This window comes from Copadichromis virginalis, linkage group LG7, assembly GCF_057382275.1.
Source record: "Copadichromis virginalis isolate Kocher_CV1m ecotype Utaka linkage group LG7, C_Virginalis_male_GT1.1, whole genome shotgun sequence".
Taxonomy (NCBI): Eukaryota; Metazoa; Chordata; class Actinopteri; order Cichliformes; family Cichlidae; genus Copadichromis; species Copadichromis virginalis.
In genome coordinates, this window is record NC_140624.1 from 2,248,525 (window position 1) to 2,274,747 (window position 26,223).

Genomic DNA, 26,223 nt, shown 5'->3' on the forward strand with positions numbered 1-26,223 from the left:
TGATTTGGCGCTGTATGAATAAAGCTGAATGGAATTGAACAATGACCACCCACCTCAGTCACGGTGTCACAGCTTCTCTAACATCAAGTTAATCAAAGCACACACGAGCTACTGAAGTGTTAATTTAAAATGACTGACAATGGATAATATTGCAAATAATGTCCATATGCTTTGCTGCTGAAAATCATTATTTTCCATATCCACTAAGCTACAATGCTAACAAGGTATCTACAAATTACACATTGTGTTTATCCAGGACACGACACTGTGTTTGTAGTTAAAGGTGAAACTGAGATATTCTGAAACCTGTCTTATGATTATATAGATAGAAAGCAATGTGAAGTAAATACAGTTTGTTCTGATGTTAGTGAAAAATAAAAATGTTAATATTGCTTTTATTGCTAACACTGTGGATGGAACTGAACCTACCCAGAAGCGAATACGAAACATTCTGCTGTATAAAGTAATGTGGTTACTATTTAGCATCAACTTGGTAATACTACAATATAAATGATAACAAAATACTGTTCTCTCTAATACTCACTGCAAACAGCAACCTCACAAATTCAAATGAGAACGCAGAAGTTTAATCAGAAGAGAGATGCTCGGTTATGTAACGCTGACCTATAAAGAACAAGAGACGCATTTGAAGAAATACTTTTTTTAATATTCATGTTGCAGGAATTTGAACACTAAAGAGTGAGAAAGACAACTAGAAGCCCCGATTCCATAATATCCAGGAAAAATCTCTCAGAGTTTTCTTCTGTCGGGGGAAAAAAGAGAAGTTATAAATGGCTGACTGTAGGGATTTACATACACACTGTAATGCCATTCTGTACTGAATACACGCGATATTGTATATATTACATCACAGAAGGCACTCTGAATGCTTCTTGTTCATGCCTTAACATTGGCGCTCGTGGCTCAAGAGTTGGGTTTTGGGTGTTCATCTTGTAATCGGAAGGTTGCCGGTTCGAGCCACGGCTCAGACAGTCACCTACTGGTGTTGGCCAGAGGGGCCGATGGCGCGATATGGCAGCCTCGCCTCTGTCAGTGCGACAGTCAGTCAGTGCGCCCCAGGGCAGCTGTGGCTACAACTGTAGCTGCCTCCACCAGTGTGTGAATGTGAGAGTGAATGAATAGTGGCATTGTAAAGCGCTTTGAGGGGTCCCGAAAAGCACTATGTAAATGCAATCCATATTTATTATTATTAAACCGATGACTCAATAACACACAACAGTGTTCTGATCTCTCAGGTCATGCTTCTATAGTATTATTATTACTATGGTACAATTTTTGTGATGTAACAACTTGAACCTGTCAAGGAACAAATTTTGAAAGTAAAATTGTTCAGGTATCATGTTCGGTTGTCAACATTACTTATTGGTTATTCATAAAGGCGACAGCATTTAATTACACTGTATTTTATTCGTTTGTCTCAGTCAAGGTCTACAAATGTAAGCGAAAGTGGACAGCATGCTACTGAACAAGAAGTGATTCTGCTTACACTGCTACAAATCTCACAAACATTTAAATGCTAACAATTAAAAAATGTTGTTGTATGCTTGCAGGTGAGGATTAGCCAGAATTTGGAATAACGCTAAAGACAGAAGGACTGCAGAAAACAGACAGAGGTGGGAGTGTCTTGGAGCAAGAGGCCAAACAGCCAAATCGCTTCTCAACAAGTTTGGAGAGCAACTGTGTCTGTTGGCTCTAAAAGCAGAAGCTCAGTCAGGGTGGCTAAAGAGGATTCTTCTTTTGTTCCATCTCTGTCACCTAATCAATTTTCTTTGGCAAGTCCTAAATAAAGTCATATAGTGGTACTAATGTTTTAATATCATGCCATATGTCTGTGGCACAGTTATGGCCCACAGACCTCTTGATCCTCCTTCTGTATCCTGATTCATCAGCAGGCTAAAGAGGCGGCATTTGCTCTGCGGTGGGGCATAAAAAAAGTAAACGAAGACGAGCAAAGGAGGAACTCACAAGAAGGGAGGGGCCTGAGAGAAAGTAAAAAGCATAAAGAACTAACATAAGTAAGAAAACAAATCAGCATCATTAAAAGTTTAGAGATTGAAAATGAAATGAAATGAATTGAGAATGAAAAATAAAGATAAACAGAAGAATAGTAAATTTAGGGAAAAGGAAGAAGCAAAGGAGGAAGATGATAAAGAAGAAGGGATGAAAAGAAAGGGACTGCTGGGCTCAGCAAGTTAGTGATTACTGATTAGCCAGCTCGATCCTGTAGGCAGGCCTGTCTGTCCTTGGCTTGGGAAAACAACATAAAAGGGAGCCGGCGGTTTTGTGCCGGGACTTGAAAGCTTGGTAGCTATCGGGAGACATTAGCCTTATCAATAGCCGGTCACTAGAGCTCGGCTATATGAAGCAACAAGGGCACTGCTTTTCCAGAATGAGATAACCGACACTTACCACAGCCCACGTTTGCATGTGCAAGAGCAATAGGTACTCCCCAACAACGTGACACATAATGTGTGACGGGAACAAAAAGAAATAAAAATAAAACACAGACAATGTAGTGACGCTACTGGACAAAGCGTCGCCTACTGTGGTGGCAACCCGAATCAGTCAGACTGAAAGGCAACGTGTCTGATCCAGTACCCAAATGGCAGGAAAACCCTGGCAAACAAGCAGTGGGCTGTACTGTATGTGCCTGATGCTTATTAAACCACATGATTTATTCGCCTATTGTCCTGTACGAGGCTTGGACTGGACAGGAAGGTTAATAAGTCTTTCAATCACTGAATAGAACACCTTGACACTTGCAATGTGTGTTTGACTGGCTCATGGAAGAGTTTTCCATTGGTTCAAGTCCAGTAGTCCAATCTATTGAACATGGGTCAGTGGAAAAAAGATCTTTGAAAGGGATGGAAGGACCGTGGCGAACTGTGATAATGTGTCAAAACATCAAAAGACTTTCTGGGAAGATTCCTGTTTTTCTGCAACATCCATCACCCGCTGGACCAGACAACAAACAAACTGGTGGACAACGAAACCAACACACACGCATACACATACTTTCCCATTACACCAAAGCCTTCCCAGTATATTTGTGCTGATTGATTTTTGTGGGGTAAGGTCATCCTGAACAGCTGCTGCAAGACCTGCAATTCATTTGGAGTTCAAAGAGTGCTTGGGTCGGTCAGTGCCATTACTGTTTGTCCTTTACCTAATGACGTCATTAGGCATCATTTCTTGTCAACAGCATGCATGACAGCAAGTCTTCTGTTTGCTCCAACAGTCAGCTAACAGTGAGAATGTCATTTTCATTCTTACATGTGCAGTTAAATGTTACCACATATGATCATCAAGGTTTCCACTTATCAAAATCTCTTCAAACTGACATCATCATCTACGATACAATTTTACAGAAAACAATGATTTTATTAGAAAGTTACACTTTACTCAGCTGGATAACCAAGACACAAATTAGCGTAGTAGTTATTCAAGTTAAAGAAATTATAAATTACTTGGCTGTAAAGCACCTGTACTCTTATCCTACTTGTGCTTGCTATGTTACATTCTTAATATTTGCAATCTACAAACATCTGGAACAAGGTTCAAAGTTACAAACTGCCCTCCGGCGCCACATTTTTTTCACATTTGCTCTTATCTCCAATTCCCTGCGACTAACCCTTGTTTTCTTTCGTCTTTGTCCCAGTTCTAACACCACGGCTTGCTTCAGATCTTGTTTTCCGCTCCCTCTCTCTCAGCTGACTGGCTGGCACACCTATCAGAGGACAAAGTCCCCGAGCGAGACAACATATGCATGCGCATCAGAGCTCAAACGCATATGACACGCAAACACAAACACGCGCACTGGGATCCTGACACATTAATACACACATACTGCATCTCCACGTACAGTAAGCACTCGCTTCCAAAGTCGTCCACCGTCATGCCTTCGCACAGTTCACTTGATAAACTCTTGTGTGAGGCTGACGAAGCAGAAGAGGGTACTCAGCAGCCTGAACACTCAAGCAGGTTACATACGACTGCTCAATGTAGCAGTGGACCCACACTATATGACTAAGCCCTTTAAGGAAGGGCTTTATTTTTAATACCATTCATCAATTTTTCTATTTTCTTCCACTTATCCATTTCAGGAGTGGCACAGGGTGTGGGGTGCGTGGGCTGAAGCCTATCCCAGCTGCCATATGGTGAAAGGCAGGGTACAACCTGGACAGGTCGCCGGCCCACTGCAGGGCCAGCACTGCCACACACACACACACACACACACACACACACACACACACACACACACACACACACACACACACACACACACACACATAACAGCTTTGAAATGACTGACCTCACACTTGTCTTCTCATCTAAGTGTATTTCTCAAGAATTGCTTAGAAAGTTGTTTGTCGTTGTTATAAAGGGCAGATCACTGTCAAAAGCATCAGCTGACATCAGATGGTGCCATCTCTGCTCAACAAAAAAGAAAAAGTGCTAATATTACGGCAAGAGCAAACACAGAAGGATGTTTTATACAAAAATAAAGCAGCGATGCTTTAGCTTTGTAACTATGCGGAGTGACAAGTACAAGCCAAGTGTGTTTTTCAATGTCATTTTACATTGATGGCCAACAGAGCTGTGATGGATGACAGAGGGTGCCGGGACATTTTGCAGCCCTGCTTCACCATCAAGGGACTGATGTTGGAAGAAGAACAATGGACTCAACATGTCAGCTACAGTTTAGGGTTAAATCAAGCATATCAGGTTAACAGTGTTAGCATTCTACAAAGGATACTTATCATGTAAATATTGTGGAGACAATAGTTGAAAGATGCTTTTTTATAATGCAGTCAGACCAGAACTACTAATTTCTTTTTATAAACACAGCGCTGTGAAAAATAATTCCCTTCCTGATTTCATATTTTGGCCCTGTGTGAAAAAGTGATTGGCCCCTAAACCTAATAACTGGTTTGGCCACCCTTCGCTTCAACAACTGTAACCAATCGATAGCGATGACCTGCAATAACAATTTTTTCACAGAGCTTTGGAGGAACTTTGGCCCACTCATCTCTGCAGAATTGTTGTAATTCAGCCGTGTTGGAGGGTTTTCGGGAATAGACGACCTTTTAAAGGTCATGCCACAGTATCTCAACAGGATTCAGGCCAGGCCTTTGACCAATGCTTCATTTTGGCCAGACACTCTCCTCAGGATGTTTTGGTAGACAGCAGGTTCCATTTACCACAGCAAGTCTTCCAGGTCCTGAGGCAGTAAAACCGCCACCAGACCATCACAGTACCACCACCACGTTTTACTGTTTAACTTCATGCCAGATGTAACACACACCTTAGAAAAAGTTCACCTTTTGTCTCGCCAGTCCACAGAGTATTTCCCCAAACGTCTTGTGGATCTGTCATGGTCCCGAGTCTGATGACTCAGTGTTTTGTGTTTATTAATATTATCTTATGTTCCTGCAGTGCTTTGGATGCTGTTCTGGGTCTTTAGTGGCCTTTTTGGTGGGTCATTGATGAGGAGCCACTCCTGGGAAGGTTCACCACCGTGCCATGTTTTTGGCATTTGTGCACGGTGGCTCCAACTGTGGTTCGTTGGAAACCCCACAGCTTTAGGAATGACTTTATAACCTTTTATAGACTCGGACATGTCATTTGTTCCTGAATTTCCTCGGATTGCGGCACGATGTCTTGCTTTTCAGGATCTTTTGGTCGACTCCACTTTGTCAGGCAGGTCCTATTTAAGTGATTTCTTAATTGAGAATAAGTGTGGGTGTGGCTAGAGAAAGTGAACTCGGTTTTCCAAAGATGGGATACACCACAGTAACTTATGTTATAGCAGGGGAGTGTAATTTTTCCACACAGGGCATTGTATGATTGGATTTTTCCCCCTTAATAATAAACACATTTATTTCTAAACCGCATTTTGTGTTTACTGTGGTATCTTTGTCTAATATTTTAATTCATTTGATGATCTGAAACATTAAAGTGTGACAAACATACAAAATAATAAATCAGGAAGGGGGCAGACACTTTTTCACACCACTGTATGTTTATTTTGTAGTTGCACCAATATGACCTTACCCCTTGAAATTGCACATTACAGCCCCCAGTTGCAGTCTAAGGGCCCTAAGGGTGCAAACTCATTCTTAGCTCCATTGGAAATTAGGACAAAATGTGTCTAATCAGTCTGACTCAACTTGTTTACCATTTTCTTAAAATGTTAACATTCTCCTTGAAGCATCATTGTAATGTAACAGCTAAATTTAATCTCTGGCAGTCTCATGGCAATGTGTAAAACAGCTTAATATTAAAATAAGTCACATTTTACTGGAGAATCCGAGCCTTTGCACAGATCACGCAGGACTCCATCCCATAAGGAATGAATGGAGAAGTTGTTTAAGTTCAAAGCAGTAGTTTCCATCCCTTAGGAGGAAACCAGAGCGCTCTGTTTGTCATTGATGTCATCGCCAGCAAACCACACTTCAAACTGGTAATAAGGCAGCAGGGTTATTCACTCCAAAACACAGAGGACCTTATTTGTTCAAGCTGCACACTCCACGTGTGCCTCCATGCTTCTACTGATGCTGTGCGCTAATGGTTCCCACATCAGACTCTTAGTGGGCTTAGTCACATATGATTGCCATGCATCCCGATCTCCATCCACCACACCTCACATCGAATGCATTCGTCAATTAGTGAGTGGCATAGGGTGAGCAAAACATGGCTTCTGAATGAGTCTCACACTGAGGGATGCGAACAGGCTGGCTGAAGAAGTCAAGCTGCATTTACAGAAAAGCATATTAATAGTGATCTGACTTTAATTTAACTTGGAAAGAGGGGGTATGAGTGTATATGCATGCTTATATGCGTGTATAAAGCTGCGGGTTTGCGAGCGGCCTGCGCCAACTAATTTTAAACATTTCAGACCAGATCTCGAGTCAGCCACGTCTGGCCCCATGGATGGGTAGACCAGCGTCGACATCACTGTTTGACAACACGTATGGCAGATTGATTTTCTGGTTCAAGTTGAAGGGAGCAAACAGATGTGAAAGGGAGCTACAAGATTACACACAATGAGGAAGGAAATAAAGAAAAGCACAGCACTGGGAACATGTGCTGCAATCTGCACCGAAATAGATTCTCAGATTTTTAAGGACGGTATAAAGTATTAAAAAAAAAAAAAAAAAATCTAAGAAACTATGACAATCAAGTGGACCGGTATAGAAATGTGGGTTATCTACTCATGGTGCCCTTCCCTTTGCTCAAGGACACAGTTTGTTGTCTACATCCATGTGGTGTTACATCAGATGTAAGATTACTCACTAATGCAACTGTGGGCACTCTGATGCTCGAGAGGTTTACATACACGATTGTTTTAGTGGGAGCAGGCGTTTAACTTGGATCTTTGTGCTCTTTGTAGAGCTTTACTAATTATCTTTGACTTTACAAAAACAAGTGCACATCAGCACTGATTCTCACTAAATCCAGTCGTCCAGAAATTAACCTCTGTCTCTCTTCCACAGCATGTCTTCATCCCGTCTTCCTTCTCTCACCCCAACCAATCACAGCAGATGGCCCCGCCCCTCCCTGAGCCTGGTTCTGCTGGAGGTTTCTTCCTGTTAAAAGGGAGTTTTTCCTTCCCACTGTCACCAAAGTGCTGCTCATAGGGGCTCATATGATTATTGGGTTTTTCTCTGTATGTATTGTTGTAGGGTCTACTATAAAGCACCTTGAGGCGACTGCTGCTGTGATTTGGCGCTGTGTAAATAAAAGTGAAGTGAATTGAATGTAATCCTTTGAAGATCTACAGCCATGTACAAAAAACCGAAAAAAACTCTTGCTATCATAAATTTAGGAGATTGTACAAAAAGTATTCGGCCCCCTTGAACTTTCCCACATTTTGTCACATTACAGCCACAAACATTAATCAATTTTATTGGAATTCCAGGTGAAAGACCAACACAAAGTGGTGCACAGGTGAGAAGTGGAACGAAAATCATACATGATTCCAAATATTTTTACAAATCAATAACTGCAAAGTGGGGTGTGCGTAATTATTCAGCCCCCTTTGGTCTGAGTGCAGTCAGTTGCCCATAGACGTTGCCTGATGAGTGCTAATGACTAAACAGAGTGCACCTGTGTGTAATCTAATGTCAGTACAAATACAGCTGCTCTGTGACGGCCTCAGAGGTTGTCTAAGAGAATATTGGGAGCAGCAACACCATGAAGTCCAAAGAACACACCAGACAGGTCAGGGATAAAGTTACTGAGAAATTTAAAGCAGGCTTAGGCTACAAAAAGATTTCCCAAACCTTGAACATCCCACGGAGCTCTGTTCAAGCCATCATTCAGAAATGGAAGGAGTATGGCACAACTGTAAACCTACCAAGACAAGGCCGTCCACCTAAACTCAGGCCCAACAAGGAGAGCGCTGATCAGAAATGCAGCCAAGAGGCCCATGGTGACTCTGGACGAGCTGCAGAGATCTACAGCTCAGGTGGGGAATCTGTCCACAGGACAACTATTAGTCGTGCACTGCACAAAGTTGGCCTTTATGGAAGAGTGGCAAGAAGAAAGCCATTGTTAACAGAAAACCAGAAGAAGTCCCGTTTGCAGTTTGCCACAAGCCATGTGGGGGACACAGCAAACATGTGGAAGGTGCTCTGGTCAGATGAGACCAAAATGCAAAACGCTATGTGTGGCAGAAAACTAACACTGCACATCACTCTGAACCATCCCCACTGTCAGATATGGTGGTGGCAGCATCATGCTCTGGGGTGCTTCTCTTCAGCAGGGACAGGGAAGCTGGTCAGAGTTGATGGGGAGATGGATGGAGCCAAATACAGGACAATCTTGGAAGAAAACCTCTTGGAGTCTGCAAAAGACTTGAGACTGGGGCGGAGCTTCACCTTCCAGCAGGACAACGACCCTAAACACAAAGCCAGGGCAACAATGGGATGGTTTAAAACAAAACATATCCATGTGTTAGACTGGCCCAGTCAAAGTCCAGATCTAAATCCAATCGAGAATCTGTGGCAAGATCTGAAAACTGCTGTTCACAAACACTGTCCATCTAATCTGACTGAGCTGGAGCTGTTTCAAAGAAGAATGGGCAAAGATTTCAGTCTGTAGATGTGCAAAGCTGGTAGAGACAGACCCTAAAAGACTGGCAGCTGGAACTGCAGCAAAAGGTGGTTCTACAAAGTATCGACTCAGGGGGCTGAATAATTACGCACACCCCACTTTGCAGTTATTTATTTGTAAAAAAATGTTTGGAATCATGTCTGATTTTCGTTCCACTTCTCACGTGTGCACCACTTTGTGTTGGTCTTTCCTGGAATTACAATAAAATTGATTCATGTTTGTGGCTGTAATGTGACAAAATGTGGAAAAGTTCAAGGGGCCGAATACTTTTGCAAGCCACTGTATTTGGTGCGAGTATGCATGCTCTCGCTCACTTGTAGTCATTTCTCTTTCCATCTGTTTTTATTTTGTTCGATTTTTTCTGATGCCATTTCCACAGCAGAGCAGTGGGTCACACTTTCATGTGAGTTTGTGGAATGGCTGATGCAAGCACAGAATTAATAGCATGCAACGATAAAACCATCTCAGACATCTATCAACTGCTTAGCTGCTGAGATATTTGAATAGCATCTTTTCTTTCGAGACACATTTTAGAGCAATTGGCCGTATAAACAGCAACATTACTTTGTTGCATTATTTATTTTATCGACCTTTAAAATCACAACCTGCAAGTATATCTGCTAAATAAAAGAACTTTTCCTCTGTGATTCATAGCGTTTAACACCTATCCATCATCTGATGTCAAACACATGATCAAAACCAACACACAAAACAGTTTGAGTTTCACATCTTTAGGGATCATCCCACACTAGCTGGGAAACTGAATGTGCGTGGGTGAGTGTTTCATATTTCCAGTTTAACTGCTAAACTACCTGTAGGTCTATAGAGTTTTTGTTCCCTCTTGTCTTTGATCTCTGCTTCATTGTGGTGTAGTGATTGACCTCAGTCAACTTGATAAAACATTCCCCACCTACAATTATTCTTGTAACACATATGAAGGACATGCTATTTGCAACAGGATGATGTCAAGAGGCATATAAAAAGCTCGATTTAATCCAAGCATTGTGTTGTACTTCAGCTGGTGGGTTAGAAATTCTGTTGGCTGTGCAGGAATGTACCACAGATGCAAGTACTCAACAGCATAATGTACACAATATCAAACTAAAAGAAACAAACCCATTATACCAACCTGGTTACCGGTTTTGCAGGATGTTAAATAAAAAAAACTCCCAACAAGCAGTAACAAAGACAAGATGAGAATAAATGAACGAATTCAAGACCTTACATTTTCATAATGTCAGGCAACATATGAAAATTGTTTTCCCCCTCTGTGATGTCAGATTAATACATGACCAAATACCATAACTTCCTGATGTGCTGTTCACTAAAATGTGGGTTGCTGTACCGAAGAGGGCTGCAGATCAAACGCGGTGGCCTGGGGCAGATTTGATCCAATTCCACTTGGTTACAGAGGTCTGCATTTATTCTCAGACATTTTCCATATAGTAAAGTCAGACGTCACCCTTGTGAGGGAGGCCCCTTTTTCAAATTCTCTTAAACCTATCAGCGGATGGAGAAATGAGAGCGGTGATTGTAGATGGTAAGAAGGAGCCTGGGAGCATCTGCCTTCCATTGCCGAGCACAGCTCGTGCGTTCCACTTCACCGCTGGCACCGTCGCTGTTACCGGAGCCCCACAGTCATGATTGAGTTCTATCCTTACAGGTTGTGTGTGATGCTGTTTTGGGCTGTGCTTGTTTTTGTTCTCTACTTCAGAGATAAGACATTTGTACATTACCGTTCCCGTTTTGTAACATTTGTCTCTTTGATCATCTTTGGTCCTGTGGATGGATTATCTCAGTTGTTCTCCTGATTGCAGTTTGGTCCGTTTACAGCATCCTGCCATGCGATTACATTTGTCTCTAACCATCAGGAACCTTCACGTTAACTTTTATCGAGTGGAAAAAAGTTAGCGTTCATTCTCCAGCTTCACTGTGTTTATGTTATGCTAACATAGCTGTGTAGCTAGCTACCACGTAGCACATCATTATATAGCAGCTAGCCCAACTTCAGTAACCCTACAAACATCACTGCTGTTTAGTTTTCTGTCTTCATTTATGTTGGAAGTGACAGCAGAGCTGTACGTTTGAATTTTCTCAGAAATCTCTCAGTCAGAACATGCAATATCATGTTTAGGTAACTAGCGAGCTAACTTCCTGCTAACTTCTAACTCTGTTAAATTGAAGCTTGGAGTAACTTCAGACTTAAAGACCAGATAGCTACCGAACAATCATTATTGTTAGTGACTTGTCACAGTGTTCCTGTCACGATCGTGGGTCTCTGACCCAGCGTTTTCAGTTTGCGTTTTCAGTTCTTAAGTTATTCCTTGACATATGTTGAGTAACATATGTCAAGTCTACATTTGGTTGCCTTAAGGCAACCAAATGTAGACTTAAGGCAACATTTGGTTGCCTTAAGTCTAGTTACGTTTCACTTAGGTGTTCTGTGTTGTGTTCTTGTTCATGTTGTCCAGCTTGTGTTATCATGTCTACGTCATTCCATGGTGTTTCCTGTTTTATTTTGGAAGTTTGCTTTCTTTGTCTCGTTATGTCAGATTAGCCTCGGCTGTTTCCCCTTGTGTTTCCACTTCCCTTGATCGCCTCCTGTGTGTATTTAGTCTGTGTGTTTTCTTTCATTCGTCGGCAGGTCGTCTGTTGTTTCTCGCCATGTTTCCTGTCCAGGTATGTTCAGGGTCATAATAATAATAATAATAATAATGGATTGGATTTATATAGCGCTTTTCAAGGCACCCAAAGCGCTTTACAATACCACTATTCATTCACTCTCACATTCATACACTGGTGGAGGCAGCTACAGTTGTAGCCACAGCTGCCCTGGGGCAGACTGACAGAAGCGAGGCTGCCATATCGCGCCATCGGCCCCTCTGGCCAACACCAGTAGGCAAGTAGGGTAAAGTGTCTTGCCCAGGGACACAACGACCAGGACAGAGAGCCCAGGGATCGAACCGGCGACCTTCCGGTTACAGATGCGATTCCCAACCCCCTGAGCCACGGTCGCCCCGTGTCATGTCAGGGTTCTTCATGTTGTTTGTTTAGTTCTCCCAGTTTAGGTTAATGGTTAGTTTTCATCAGTTTGTCTTGCCTTTTGTTTGCACTTTGCACAAAAAAAAAAAAAAAAATCTGCCTTATTAAACGGCTCTGCTTTTGTTAAATATCAAGTTTTGTTCCACATTCTTTTGTGTCTGCATTTGGCTCTACCATTCACAGTTCATACAGTCTGCTTCCACTTTAAAATTTTGCTGCGGTCATCATAGTAACGGTCTTATCTACTGCTAGATTTTAATGGCCAATCTCAAACAGCAATTATGGCCACAGTACAGTCAATAAAACATGCATAATGATGACAACAGTTTTTCACCGGTTAAATATTTGATGTTTACAGTATGAGTGGGTGTTAACGTCCAGATAAGCTCAACTCTATTGCACCACATACACAATGTGGACAAACAGCTTTCTTCAGCACTTGGAACGAATTCTACACTTAAGATAAGGTGCACAGGTAATCTGGTCCAAATAAGCCATCTGCTGTTCCCACAGCAAACAACAGAGTCTAATAACACGGTGCATCCAATCAGATTGTAGCGGGGTCAGCCGAGATAAAGGCAAAGCAATAAAGTGAAACAATCTGGTGCTTTGACACTACAAGCAAGAAAGCTTGCTATTTCGCTGCTGCGCTAGGGGCAAGAATGTGCTCTTTGAACCAGCTTTATTTAACAGCGGAGCAGCATGCGCACAGCACGCCCCGAGTCTCCGAGCAGGCCTAGGGACTGTTTGCTCCTGGCGTGGGCACATCAGACGCAGGGCCACTGGGTCAGGGAGCTGGCATCCTCACCCCTGGCACAAGTCGCTCCCCTTGCGGGCGTAGGGGTTGACACCAGGCTCATGGTGAGCACCAGACAGACAGGGGCCTACCAAACAGCTTGTGACCATAACCAACAGTGGCAGAGAACAATGAATGCAATTATTTACAAGAACACAGTCCAAGTCTCTTTTAGTCTCTCCCCATTACGCCTGTTTACTCTCGCTCTCTTTCGCGGAGGGGCTGCGACCCCGCCGGTGCAGTCGTCAGCAGGACCTTTTCACAGTGCCCAGGGCTACCCGGCTATTCATGCTCTACCGCCATTAGACTGATAATTGTCCAGCTGCAGCCTCTTTCCTACCAACTTCACATTTTGGTAAAAGGTTGAGGGACATCCAAAAAAAGTATATCAACTATAAGACGAATATGGACTTTTTGATACATTGTTGGTAATGTGAAAAGATAATACAGTGCTTTCATGCACCATCAGGGAGGAATTTCTCATGGTCTGACAACATGGCACAGACTGAGAAGTATCGCTTAGCACATGGACAATGGCTGGGAGGAGCGGACATCGTAATATTTTACGTTTTCTTTCCAGGATAAAAGTTAATTACGGCAGCACTCGTTGACCGTAAGAAAGCGAAACCTAGCGATATATCACTATGATGATAAGGTGCCGCTCAATAACCGCAGGTACTTCAATCAGGCTGTGCAATTACTTATCTATTACATAATATAGTAGAATTGCATCACTTGTCAGGTCCGAGTGGAAGCGTACCCTGGCCTGCTGTAATAACTTTATTGTGACTAATACCACAGTGGAAGAACATGGCTTCCTTAACCCCTCGCTGAACAAACAACACATACTCGACGTGGAAGTCGCAGAAGAATAGTCCCAGATACAACAAGTGCACGTACCAGCTGAACGTGTGAACACAACTGCATACGTGTGATCGTTTTGCACACACGGTCACACACTTGCACACATACAGTAGATACACAGAGTTCCAGTTTGCTTTTCCCCCGTGGCTCTTGGCCGGGGGCCTTTAGGAGTCTCCAGATGAAGAGAGCGCGGAGTGTGGCAGAGGGTCCCTCCATAAACAATAAACAACAGTTATCTTGTGTGCAGCCGTCTGTGTCGAGTGCCACACGAAGCCAAGCCCAGCATCTGAGAGGCGTCTGCTCCTCTTTACGCCTTTGGTCTTGTCTCTTTCAATGGTTTATAAAAGTGTGGATGTGTGTGTACACGCCTAAGGGTGTGTGTCTCTGTTCCCAGCACAGGGCTCCTCTGTATTGTATTCTGGGCCTGGCTTGGAGTAAAAAGGCAGAATTAAAAGTAGCGGGGGCAAGAGAAAGGGGGCTGCCAGCACACTGCGGAACTGCAGGGAGCTCCCCCAGATCCCAGCTGCCCAGGACTGGCTGAGAGCTTCAGGCGAGTGCCAGGCTTTCTTGGCCCTCGTGGAGAAGGGCCAGAGAGAGAGGAGGCGGACGTCAGAAAAAAAGCCAAAAATAACATGTGAGCCTATATAAAGAAGGCTCCGGGAGAGAAAAAACGCTGACATATAAGAAATGCTCAGTTTGTTGGCAGGTAGAAAGCATCAGGGGCATGTTTTGCAGCTCTTTTCATGAAGAATGAAACAGTGTTTTTTCAAATAATAATTGCTTATATAAGGTGTTCATATTTTATGAAGCACTGGAACCAAAGCACTTCCTAAGCAGCTCAATGAGTTGCTCTTCCAGTTCTGGTGGCCTGAAAGTCTCTCCTTCCCCACAGGGGCTGGCAACACAGAGGTTTATCTGGAACTGTTTAATGCATTATTTGTCCAACAATCAAGGAAGTGAGTTTATTTTGTAGATAATTGTAGCTTTTGTTGCATTGATGGCCGAGATAAGCCAGAGTTCCGAACCATTAACTGGTTGTGCTTTTGCTGGCAACAACAACAACTCTGTAAAGTACAATGATGCGTAAGAGCACTGCAAACAAGGCAGAAGATCCTGAAATGAGCAGAAGAGGCCCCCTACAGCTACGCAACGCCAATCAATCAAGTTTGTTTTTCTCCAGAGCTACAGTTTTCTTACATTTAACTTTCGATACTTATCAGCAAATTGGCTTCCAACCGCCCAACTCTTGATCTGCTCACATCAAATAACACGACTCAATGAAAAATTGGGGCCATTAACAATGCAATATTCAAACCATATGTAAAGCCAATGTCTGATCTGACTCCCACCGCACACTGAATGGAGTTTAACTCTGCACAACTGCATGAAGTGCAACTGGGCCCCGAGAGTCGGGGCTCTGCTGTTAGCAGTAATAATTACAGCTCAGGCTCGAGCCTGTGGAAATCCCCCTGGCTGGTCTAGACACTTTTGCCCTCTGAGCTGACCCAGGAACTGGCTGGGGTGCTAATCATGGCGCTTGGCAGACGGCAGCATTTTTCCATAGGTCCTCAGAGAAAGCCCTTCCTCTGCAGAGGCAGGTAATCACAACAAGAGTACATCCCGCCCAGGCTGCAGGCCAATGAATGTGTGCCTGCTTTGTCCACCCCAGGAGGAGTTGGGACACTATTTCTGTGCTCGTGACAGAAACAAATGACCCCCGTGTCACCCTGCTCGTCAGCCTGACTGCCAGCTAGGGGAGCTAATGTGGGTGGTGTTCGTCATTGTGCCTTCTCGCCCAGGGGCAAGTGAACAGGAAGTGAGCTAAACTACAGCAAGGGAGTTACTATTTACGTCTATGCGCTGTTTACTCTCGGAGACTATATGAGGATGGTGGGAAACTCAGCACTGAGGTGTTGAACATTCAGGAGTGGGCAAGAAGGAAGCAGATTGACTGTATATAAGTTAGCTACTAAATCAAAGTCCTCTAGTTTCTGCAGTGCCCTTGTTCCTCTGAATTCCTGCCCTTCAGATAAACAGCACAGCCTACAGCTAAAGGGGAAAGGTTCTCCTCCCCGTGTCAAGGTCCTGACGTACACCATCGTGCTTTCCACTGCTGGATCTTTTCCTCTGGACACCTGCATTTTATTTGTCATGTCCAGAGGGGCCATTTGAACGCATTTCGTCACCACTGCTGACAAGCTCTTCTCTAACACCTTATTACTGCTACAGTAGCATCAGTAAGCGTTAATTTGTTTTCCATTTAATGTGTTCCCACCTACACACATCATTTTTCACATCTTTTGCATTGAGCTTTAAAGCTTTTAACAAGCAGTTACATCTATAACTCCACAGCAGTCAAAGACAAAGTGCTGATGGAGAGGATATGACACTAAATATATTTACATTTAGCATCACGAGTCCAATCATCACTAAAGCACATTTCATACAAGAGAGCAGACGTAGACAAACTGAATAATTTAAGCTTAAAAAACATGATATTGAAGTGTTTAGTCCATGATGTCAGCTCGCCGGAAAACACTCTACTTTCAGAGTTGCTCATAGCACCTGGTTTACAGGTGAACTAGCAAAAAACAAAGTTGACCACATTTCAGAATAACGTTGCTTAATCAGATCAACAATGTGCTTTATCTAATAGTCAGTTACTTCTATTTAGAATCTTTCTTATTCTCAGTATAAGAAAAAAATCAATTGAGAAAAGAATGAAACAGTTACACTAGAATAACGGTTTATTATAGCAAAGTACTTTTATTTACAGGACCTAGTGGAAATGACCTTGATTTTGACCTTTCATATATTTTATGGTATATAAGAATATGTCTGGCTCTGACATTAAACCCTCTGACAGCTGGTTTCATCTTCATGTGTTATTCTACTGCTTTTGTTCTATGTTGAGATGTGAAGCAGACGGACCACCAACACTGTTCTTAATGGTGAACTCTTTAATGTTATAGTCGGTGTCCTAACCTGTCAAAATAAGGCATATTCAGGCTTCACAGGTTATGTGTTCTCTCCAACAGAAGGCAAAGCAAAAGTGCACCAAGCGATCCACAAATCACTGTGTGACGACGTGCCTGCTGTTACCTGTACCGCACAGCTAGAAGATGAGCATCACTGTGTTAAAAGACAGACAGACAACACAATTTAAATGTGTTGCACAACAGAAGGTGAACAAGTCATGTGGAGAGTGCTGCAATTCAGGGCAACACAACAATGCTATTCAACCAAGAACACAAGTAAGAACACAGCACAAATTGCAACATAATGAATGCATGAATGTAGCGGTTGCTAACTTTAATTGTCCAACATTAGCTCAGACGTACATAAAGGTGAGGCTTGTCAGCGTCTGTCTCACAAAGATGGAAACCTCAAATGCAGTCGCCAAAGATTTGTGTCCAAGGAGCTCAATGAGTTTCAGGAAAAAGGTCAATTTACTGGACACATGTTGTCATATGTTATCCCATCATGCGTTGTTTGGTTCAGGTTTTATTAACATCATCCTCAGGTGTGATGGGTGGAGATAGGGCTGGGCGATATGGCTTAAAATCCATATTGCAGTGTAATTCAAAGCATATGCAGCAACGATATATATTGCGATATATTATTTTCATATATATATATATATATATGTATGTGTGTGTGTGTGTCAGAATGACTGAACAGTATAGCATGCCGTTTTAAGAACATATATTGTGCAAAAGGTTTTTTTTATTTTTTAAATTACAAAACTTTTCAAATAATTTTTACGATGTAACAGATCTTTTTCCAAAAACTGTAACACAAAGTTCTTACATTACAAATAAAAATGAAGATAAATGCACAACAATTTTTGAATAAAAAAGTTAAATATCAGTAAAACACTAAATTCTAAGTTGTTTAAAATAAAGTGCAAACTGTGCCTTTGGAAAAGATCAGTCTGCTGGTGTGTAGGGCCTCTTTTTTCTTTCCACTTGACTGACTGGGCGTTTGTGGAGAGTGCAGGGTTTTCCTCATATTCCAAAACGTGCTTCGTCTCTTCACTATTACTGTCGCCCGGCATAATTTGCAGATGATATTTTTCTGCTTAACACCCGACTGCTTAAACCCAAACCAGGTGCATGTGACCGACGTCGCGCCGGTCTTCTTTATGAGCACCTCCTCCCCACGTGTAAGCTCCATGCTTGCAGCCACTGCGATGCTTTTGACCAAAACAGGCGCAGCTTGATGACATCATCAACATGCACTATCGCGGTACAGCAGTATTCGGTCTTTAAGTCTGACCTTATTAGCCATCTCTGGGCCCAAACTCCGCTGCAGGTCCCAAAGTCAAACAAACACCAGCATCACTGAGAGTTAAAAAATGTCTAAATTCTTTCACCTGTAATAAAATGATCAGCGTGGCTGCTTTACCAGGTGTAACAATTAAGTTTAACATCCAGGCATCCATGAAAACACAATTTATGAAATTTAATGGAGTTAGAAGTTAGCAGGAAGTTAGCTCGCTAGCTTCCACCTAAACATGATATAGCATGTTCTGACTGAGAGATTTCTGAGAAAATTCAAACGTACGGCTCTGCTGTCACTTCCAACATAAATGAAGACAGTAAACTAAACAGCAGTGACGTTTGTAGGGTTACTGAAGTTGGGCTAGCTGCTATATAATGATGTGCTACGTGACCGCTAGCTACACAGCTATGTTAGCATAATATAAACAAGCTAACTTTTTTTCCACTGATAAAAGTTAACGTGAAGGATCCTGATGGTTAGAGACAAATGCAATCGCATGGCAGGATGCTGTAAACGGACCAAACAGTAGCCTTAATAAATGCAGAGTAGTTTGGACGTGGAAGCAAAATTTATCACGTCATCACTTAAAGACCGGATAGTCAAAATCTCTACTGTTGGTAGGGTTGCCAACCGTCCCTTAAAATACGGAATCGTCCCGTATTTCGAAACAAAAGTACACGTCCCGTATTGAGCTAATAAGGGACGCACTTTGTCCCGTAATACAGTGAGAATCAAAAGTAGTCTATAACTTTTAATGGAATTAACGCTTTGTTTGAAAACATAATTCCCAGCCCCTCTCCTGCTTTGTGACCAATGAGCTGACAGCACACTTACGAGTATGACAATTCAGATTACCGCTCATCTCATTGGTCGAGGAAAGGTCGCATACGGAGAAAATACCGGAAGACAACAAATGACCACAACAAGAAGCATGGCCAACAGGGAAACAAACGCAGACACTGCGGTGCAAGTCTCGGACGACAGTAAACCTAATGCTGGGCAGACACTGTGCAATTTTTTTCAGTCACGTTATTCAGCTCCTGCTCAAACTGCACGATTGACTTGCAGTTGGTAGGTCACGATGCAGGTCTCACACTATACGGCCCGATGCTCTGATGCGACCTGAGTGCTCACACTGTGCGTCCATAAAATGAAGGTTATAACAGAAAATCTGTCGCGCTCTCTCTCTCCGTCTCTCACTCACACAGACACACCACCACCATCAACTTTGCTAAATTGCTAATGAAAAACACTCATCAGGCAGCTGTGATTGAGCAGCATGTAAATCCAACTATTTTCACGGTTGTTGTGGTCGTGATAATTTTGTGATGCCACATCGAAAAGGCTCGGATGAGCTTTCCAAAGTTCTACAAGTTGTGCCTCCATCGCTTGTGTCCAGATCACACGCTGCACAGCCGTGCTGCTCCATCTTTTACACCAACGTTTACGTGTTTGCGCGCGAGCAGTGTGAGCGGCTGTGGTGAGAACCTCACGAGCGATTGATGATCGGGAGCTGGTCGTGAGGTGTTAATCACTTCTCGTTACCCCACGTATACTACACGACGCACGATGAAGGCCAAAATCGGTCCGATCACTCAAAAATCGGCTCAAAATGGGCCTAAAACCGCACAGTGTGAGCCCAGCGTTAGAGCAGCAATGTTTGTTCCCCTCAGAGAAAGGGAAGAATGGGAAAAGGAAAACACCTGGCTGGAAAACGTTAATATGGGCATGTGCAGTGAATATCAGCGCTATGTGGCCAGAAGTGTGATAATATAATTTATTTTGTGTAATAAACAACTGCAAGGATAGATGATTACAACAAATAGATGACTAATACATAAAAGTAATACATAGATGAATAATGATGATGAGTTAAGATGTGTAATCATGGGAACAAGTGGGTTTACAAACAGGAGCAGCTGATTAGCATTAGAAAAGCTGAAATAATACCTCAACTGAAGCCAATTGTACTAAATGCACTAAATGTGCACTGTTACAAGAATATTTTTCTTTCTATTGTTTTCTATTATTTTAAGTTAAGCAGGACAGAGTTCTTTTAAAGAAAGATTTACTTATATTCTCAAAAGTTAAGCATGACAGGCTTCTGTTTAAGAAGGAGACCTGTTTTATGTGTTAATGTTGTCATTTTGAGCTAAAAATAAATGGCTAAATGATCATTTGTTTCACATGTGTTCATATCACAAAGAATACACATCTACTTAAATCAAATTCAAGTCAAAGGGTTAAAAAATAATTTCACACACAAAAAAAGAGCTACCACACTGGGAAGGGTGAAGACAATTGGGTCACCCGGCCCTGGCCACGAGGTGTCCCTTATTTATTTTTCAGGGAGTTGGCAACCCTAACTGTTGGCCAAATTCATATCGTTTCTGAATCTGAAGTTGAATAAAATTACACTATTAAAAAGAAAAATGAGCTAGCCCGGTATTACTGCAGCAGGAAGTTACCTTCCGTTACCTTCCCAGCACACGGGCACAGTTAGCCCCAGCACTTCATAAACCGGTGGGGACCTGGGATGTGTACAAGTTTCCAGAACATTACAGTCAGCTGTAAAGTGTTCATATCTGCACATATTGTGTTGGTAACTGATGTTTTTCAAAAAAAAAAAAAAAAAGCTCCTGCACCGGCTGGGAATCGAAACCAGGCTTCCTGTGTGGCAGGTGAGAAATCCACTGAAACAACCAATGTCTTGAAGAAGGGTATCGTGACACCTGCTCCTGCACCTAAGGTATAACTGGTTTGAGGTTTGAAGACCTATAATTTGATATTTAACGTAAGTGATGCCAAGCAATTTTGTGGCTCAGAAAATGCTACCATGACTATCTAAAATAAGGTCAAGCCATCTAAGGTTCAGCATTCTCCCCTGTAGGCCTCAACTATAGTGTACCCCTTTAAACACACACACACACACACACACACACACACACACACACACACACACACACACACACACACACACACACACACACACACACACACACACAAAGTCAGTGTAAGTAATAGTATTGCATTACTGTGAGAAGGCAGAGTGTAATAAACTGGATTTTCAGCTGCATCAAAGTCGGCTTAGTTGTCAGAGGGTGACACACTGGTATTGAAGATTTGTTTTTTGGTATCAATGGATGAACTAAAGGCACTCAAAAGCACAAAAATCATGTAAATTAATACACCTGCACTACAGTGTTAGGTGGACTTTCATTCCCGTAGCTGCTTCATTTCTTTAATATTTTACAGAAGGAGTTGTTTGCATGGCATCCCAGAGACTGTTTATTTCACAGTGAGGAGCTGAAATGTTGGTTAATTTGGTTTCCTGTCAACAGTTCCCACAGTCTAAACAGGAGGTCTCAATTTCAGTGGTCACCAAATAGTGACCGGCCCTCCGTGGTATTAAAGCCATAAAGCCTTTATAATAAACTTAAACCTCACTATCCTCACGATTCTGCTATTCTAAACAGTACTTAGCAAAAATATAAAACAACCTAATTTATAATTACATATACCTCACTAATAGGATTGCCAACTCCCAGCAAGATGCTTAACTGATAAAACCGATTTTAACTTAATGCACGTATAAAATAAATGCACAGAAATCTATTATTTTTCTCCAGTAATTAAATTCATTCAACATCTTTCTTCAGCGGAATCGCAGCCTGCACAGATGGTACCTTAACAAAGGAAAGAATACTATAACTTACTAGGATATATACTAGACTTAATATTTACTGAATACAATAATGGATTTCTATACATTTTACATCAGATGAAAACTTTGGTTGTAAGATTCAGATAATTATTTATTCAAAGTGAGACATTTTAAATGAGAATAAGAAAGTATTTCTTTGTGCCTCCCTCTCCCTGTTAATGCCCTACATGCCCCCCTGGCAACACTTTGCTAGACCCGCCCCTGCACAGTTACCAGCTGTCAGCTGCTTAGAAAAGGATCCTGGTGTTATTTGTCTCTCAGAAACAGTTCATAACTTCAACTCATTCATGTCACCTAAAGGTAAACCTGTTTCTCCATCACAGCTCTGATGGTTCAGTAAGGACATCTCCTGGTTTCATCTTCATGTTTCCCTCTCACCACATAACCAAACCGACATCATGACCAGCAGCTTTACAGCTGTGGCTCCAGCAAACATCAGCTGATACTAGAAATTAATATTAAATAAATTCTAACAACAGCTGATCAAGCTTAAACGTGCTGCTGTTGTTTAGCGCGACATCCGCTGGTTTCCTTTTTCCGGCGCAGAGAGAAAAGCCGATCAGCTGATCATCGATCAGTTTCATGATTGAATTAGCAACTTTCTAGCTGAAGTAGTGCGGGACAAACCGTGTTCCTTTTCACCTCAACTTTAAAGTCCGACCTCCTCGGCTGTAATTGGTCCAGCCCAGAGTCGATCATGACCAACTGGCCAATCCACCAGCTTTCATTTATACCGTTGAAAAAAAGAAAAGAAATAAAACCCCATCGGCCCATAAAAACGAAAAATCACGAGCGGCCCTCCAGGCAAATGCCCGGTATGCCCAATGGCCAGTCCAGCCCTGTGAATGCGGCACAGAAAGGGATTAGCAAGAATACCAGAGGTGCAAAACACCAGCTGCACCAGTGTACCAGTGAGCCAGGACTGCAGGACTAGGTGCACCGCCTGGATTGATTACAAGAAGGACTATGACTCAATCCTGGAATGCCTAGACCTATACAGGATCAACAGGACCCTAAGAGCCTTCATCAGGAACTCAATGGGGATGTGGCGGACAAAACTAAAGGCCAACTTCAAGCCCATAGCATAAGTCACCATCAAGAGCCTTACTGCCCATCTACATGTGGATGTCTATATTTTGCTAAGGTGAAATCTGACTAGGGATGGGTATCGTTTAGGTTTTATCCGATACCAAACCGATACTTTCGAAATGGTGCCGGTGCTTAAACAATGGAAAAACACAAACTTTGTCCAAAAACCTCTCATGTTTAGCTGTTTCCCTCTTTTTCTTTGGTCATTTTAGCCTTTTTGGCCAGGGTGAAGGGAGTATCTGCCATCAAACAAGAAGACAGCCGCATGTAGCTATGATGGTGTTTGCTAGTTCACCTTACATGCATTAATGTAATAACGTGGTTAGCCTACTCAACGTAAATTACACACGAACAACATTAAGCTACTCACGCAGAGAAGAACGGCTGCTGCTGCATCATCATCCTCATCATTTCTGCTACACTGGCAGGGCTAGGGGCCAGGACTCTCCTCTACCCGCAGTAGATGTGCTCTGTGTGAGGTCTCGCAGCAAGCTATCAAATACGGTGCATTTCTCGGCTTTTAAAAAAAAACGCTATGCGTCGCCAGGTGTTTCATCGGATTTGAGGTGTTACCTCCTTTGACAGTATCACAGTATCAGCTTAAAGCACTTGTTGCTGCTGAGTTTGCATCTTTTGCTGTGAAGTACAGCCAGACTTTTGACTGCTTCGCCTTGGGCATTTTTAATCTGTAGCTCTGCTCTAAAAGATCGTACGTACCTGGACCCGCCTACCTAAGTGTATCACAGCTCAGGAAAATAAAGCACCGAAATGTGCGCTGCTTTTCGGTCTGGTTACTACGGTTTATGTCAGAACTGGTGCTATCATGGCACCGGATACCGGTACCCATCCCTAAATCTGACACCAGAATCTCTTTCACACCTATTTTGACTTAAATACTTAAAGAAAGAAAATGACTTACATTAAAACTTGGACAGCTTCGAGTGGGGTGGAGATCTCCATGTGTAATTTCAGCCGAGTATCTGTCACTCAGGGATCCCATAAAGAGCCTGATCCAGGCTTTGGTCTTAATTCTTGCCTTGCTGGCCTTTCTGGTGCTGCTTCTCTCTGGTTTGCGTGACATTATTCTTCTTACCTTCATAGATTTTTGAATTGTGTTTGCGTCTGTGGTAAAAGAAAAAAATGCAGAGGTCAAATTTAGAATTTTGGTTTAAAAACATATTTTTATTCCTCATACACTGAAATATTATTATTCTTATTTTACATCTGGTCATTCTTGTGTGAGCCTTTTTCTCTTGGTCCTGTTGGGGACTTCTGATGCCCACGGTGATCTGATGCCCCCCCGACATTATTGGCAATGGCACAATCAAGCTGCCAATTATTATCTACCTCACTGCCCTTGCTAGCAAGCTGACAGAATGGGCAGCATTTGTCTGGCTGGACCTTCCAGTGCCTGCCTGGCTGGCTAGGCTGGATCAGCGAGTGCATCCTGATCCCTGCTTACCAAATATTAGAAAACAATTCTTCCATAATAAAAGTGTCATTTGTAAGGTTAGAAAGTCAGGTAACACTAAACTTAAAATAACATGATTTCATTAAAGAACTAAGCCAGTCAATGAGCAGTTCTCTTATCACAGTCACAGACGGAGATCTACACAGTGTGGCAGATGTGTGTTTGCAGGAAACCCCAGTCTAACTGACAACGTCTGTGGTGTGTCTCATCCTGAGATCTTCTCAAATGTGGTCGTCTCCAACTCTTACTCCACCTCCCCTCTAATTACTGACGGCTGTTTACCCACCAGAATTCCTCTTATTTAACACAGTTTATACTGATTAACATTCAGGAATCAAGTTGCTACTTCCTTTAATGCGCTACAGATGCTTTCAACAGTATCTGACAGTGACGTCGTACATCTTTAAGACTCGACGAAAAGTGGCAGCTGAGTCACCGACCTGTGTCCAAGAGCCAAAAAGACTTCACTGACCACATGCAACCAAAAATGAGACGGCAGCTTAGCGGTAATGCGGTATGGAGGATAGCGGTATGGGAAATATCACAGAGAGAACAATAAAATGTAGAATAATAACAGATAAGGTCTGTGACACAGATGCTAAGACTATTTTAGACAGACACCCTTCTCGTCAGTCTGAAATTGCAGAGCTGAGGAACGTTCTCTTGATGTAAACATCACTGGAACCAGAGGATCAAAGACTCATGACGACTCACGGACATATGTTATAGCCTACAGATGGTACAAACCAATGTTTTGGTGTGGTCGTGACTCTATACAATAATTCATATTTTTAGTGGTTTTCTAACGTCTAATTATGCAAGTTGTTTTCCGTTGTCTGCCATATGACCTCGCGTCGTTAGCTTCGTCCACCAGTGCTTAACAGTTCTGGGCAAACTGTTAAAAACTAAAGAATGGACCTTAAAAGACTCGTCCACTAAAATCCCTTAAACAATTTAAGTTAAAAAATAACATGCTAGCTGCACAGCAAACCTCCAAATGAATCTGTGAAGCATGTTTCGAGCTGCTTCTGGTGGCCTAGCCCTGACCCTTGACCCCTGCTCATCTCAGTGAGATATATATGCAGATAAGTTGTGGAAAGAGAGTCAAAGGAGCCGTATCCAGTAAACGTACAGAATCAGTACGCACATACTGTATCCAATCTGAAGATGAATTCTGGGCAATTTTGCTTACAGGGAAAAGTAAATCAGGATCAAAGTATTCTTTAAAGTTCTCTCTGCTTGAAACAAGCTGTGCACATGTACTTGGCTCTGGAACAACATCAACAACGGCACTGCTTTGCAAGACAAAAGAGAGAGCAGCGATTAGCATGTGCAAGCTACAAAACATTAGAATATCCTCACTTGAATGATTAAACTCTCTCCTCCCCATGGTGCTGATGGGAGGGGAGCTGGGTCCTGTTAGCTGAAAGCAGGTGCTTCAGTGTCAGTCCAAAAGCCGAGTCTACGTTTCTTAGCCATTAGCCACATTTAGCTTTCATTGCATGTCAAACATAAAACTGCTGAGTAAAACTATCTGTGAATTAATGAGGCCCGAGTCAGGGAGCTAAATGTGGATGAACAAGTTGAAGACATCATATTTCTATAATTTTAGAGATACAAAAAATTCACAGGTTTGAAAAATTGTTCACACTGTCTCCTAAAGTGACAGATTTTATTGCAAGCACTGCCGTCTTCAGCTGAAGTAAGATACTACCTACATCGGCGGTCCCCAACCCTGGGCCATGGACCGGTATCAGTCCGTGAGTCGTTTGGTACCCGACCGCGAGAGTTGAGGCTCGGGTGTGAAATTTCTGG

General features: G+C 42.5%; 1 long non-coding RNA gene across 1 annotated transcript in view; it reads right to left on the reverse strand.

Annotated features, from left to right (window-relative positions):
- The window catches only part of LOC146704180 (uncharacterized), a 114,597-nt gene that overhangs the window by 26,807 nt on the left and 61,567 nt on the right, over window positions 1–26,223 (reverse strand). Inside the window, exon 2 of the long non-coding RNA XR_014921140.1 lies at window positions 23,857–24,059. This is a non-coding gene — a long non-coding RNA (uncharacterized LOC146704180). The remainder of the gene's footprint in view (window positions 1–23,856; window positions 24,060–26,223) is intronic.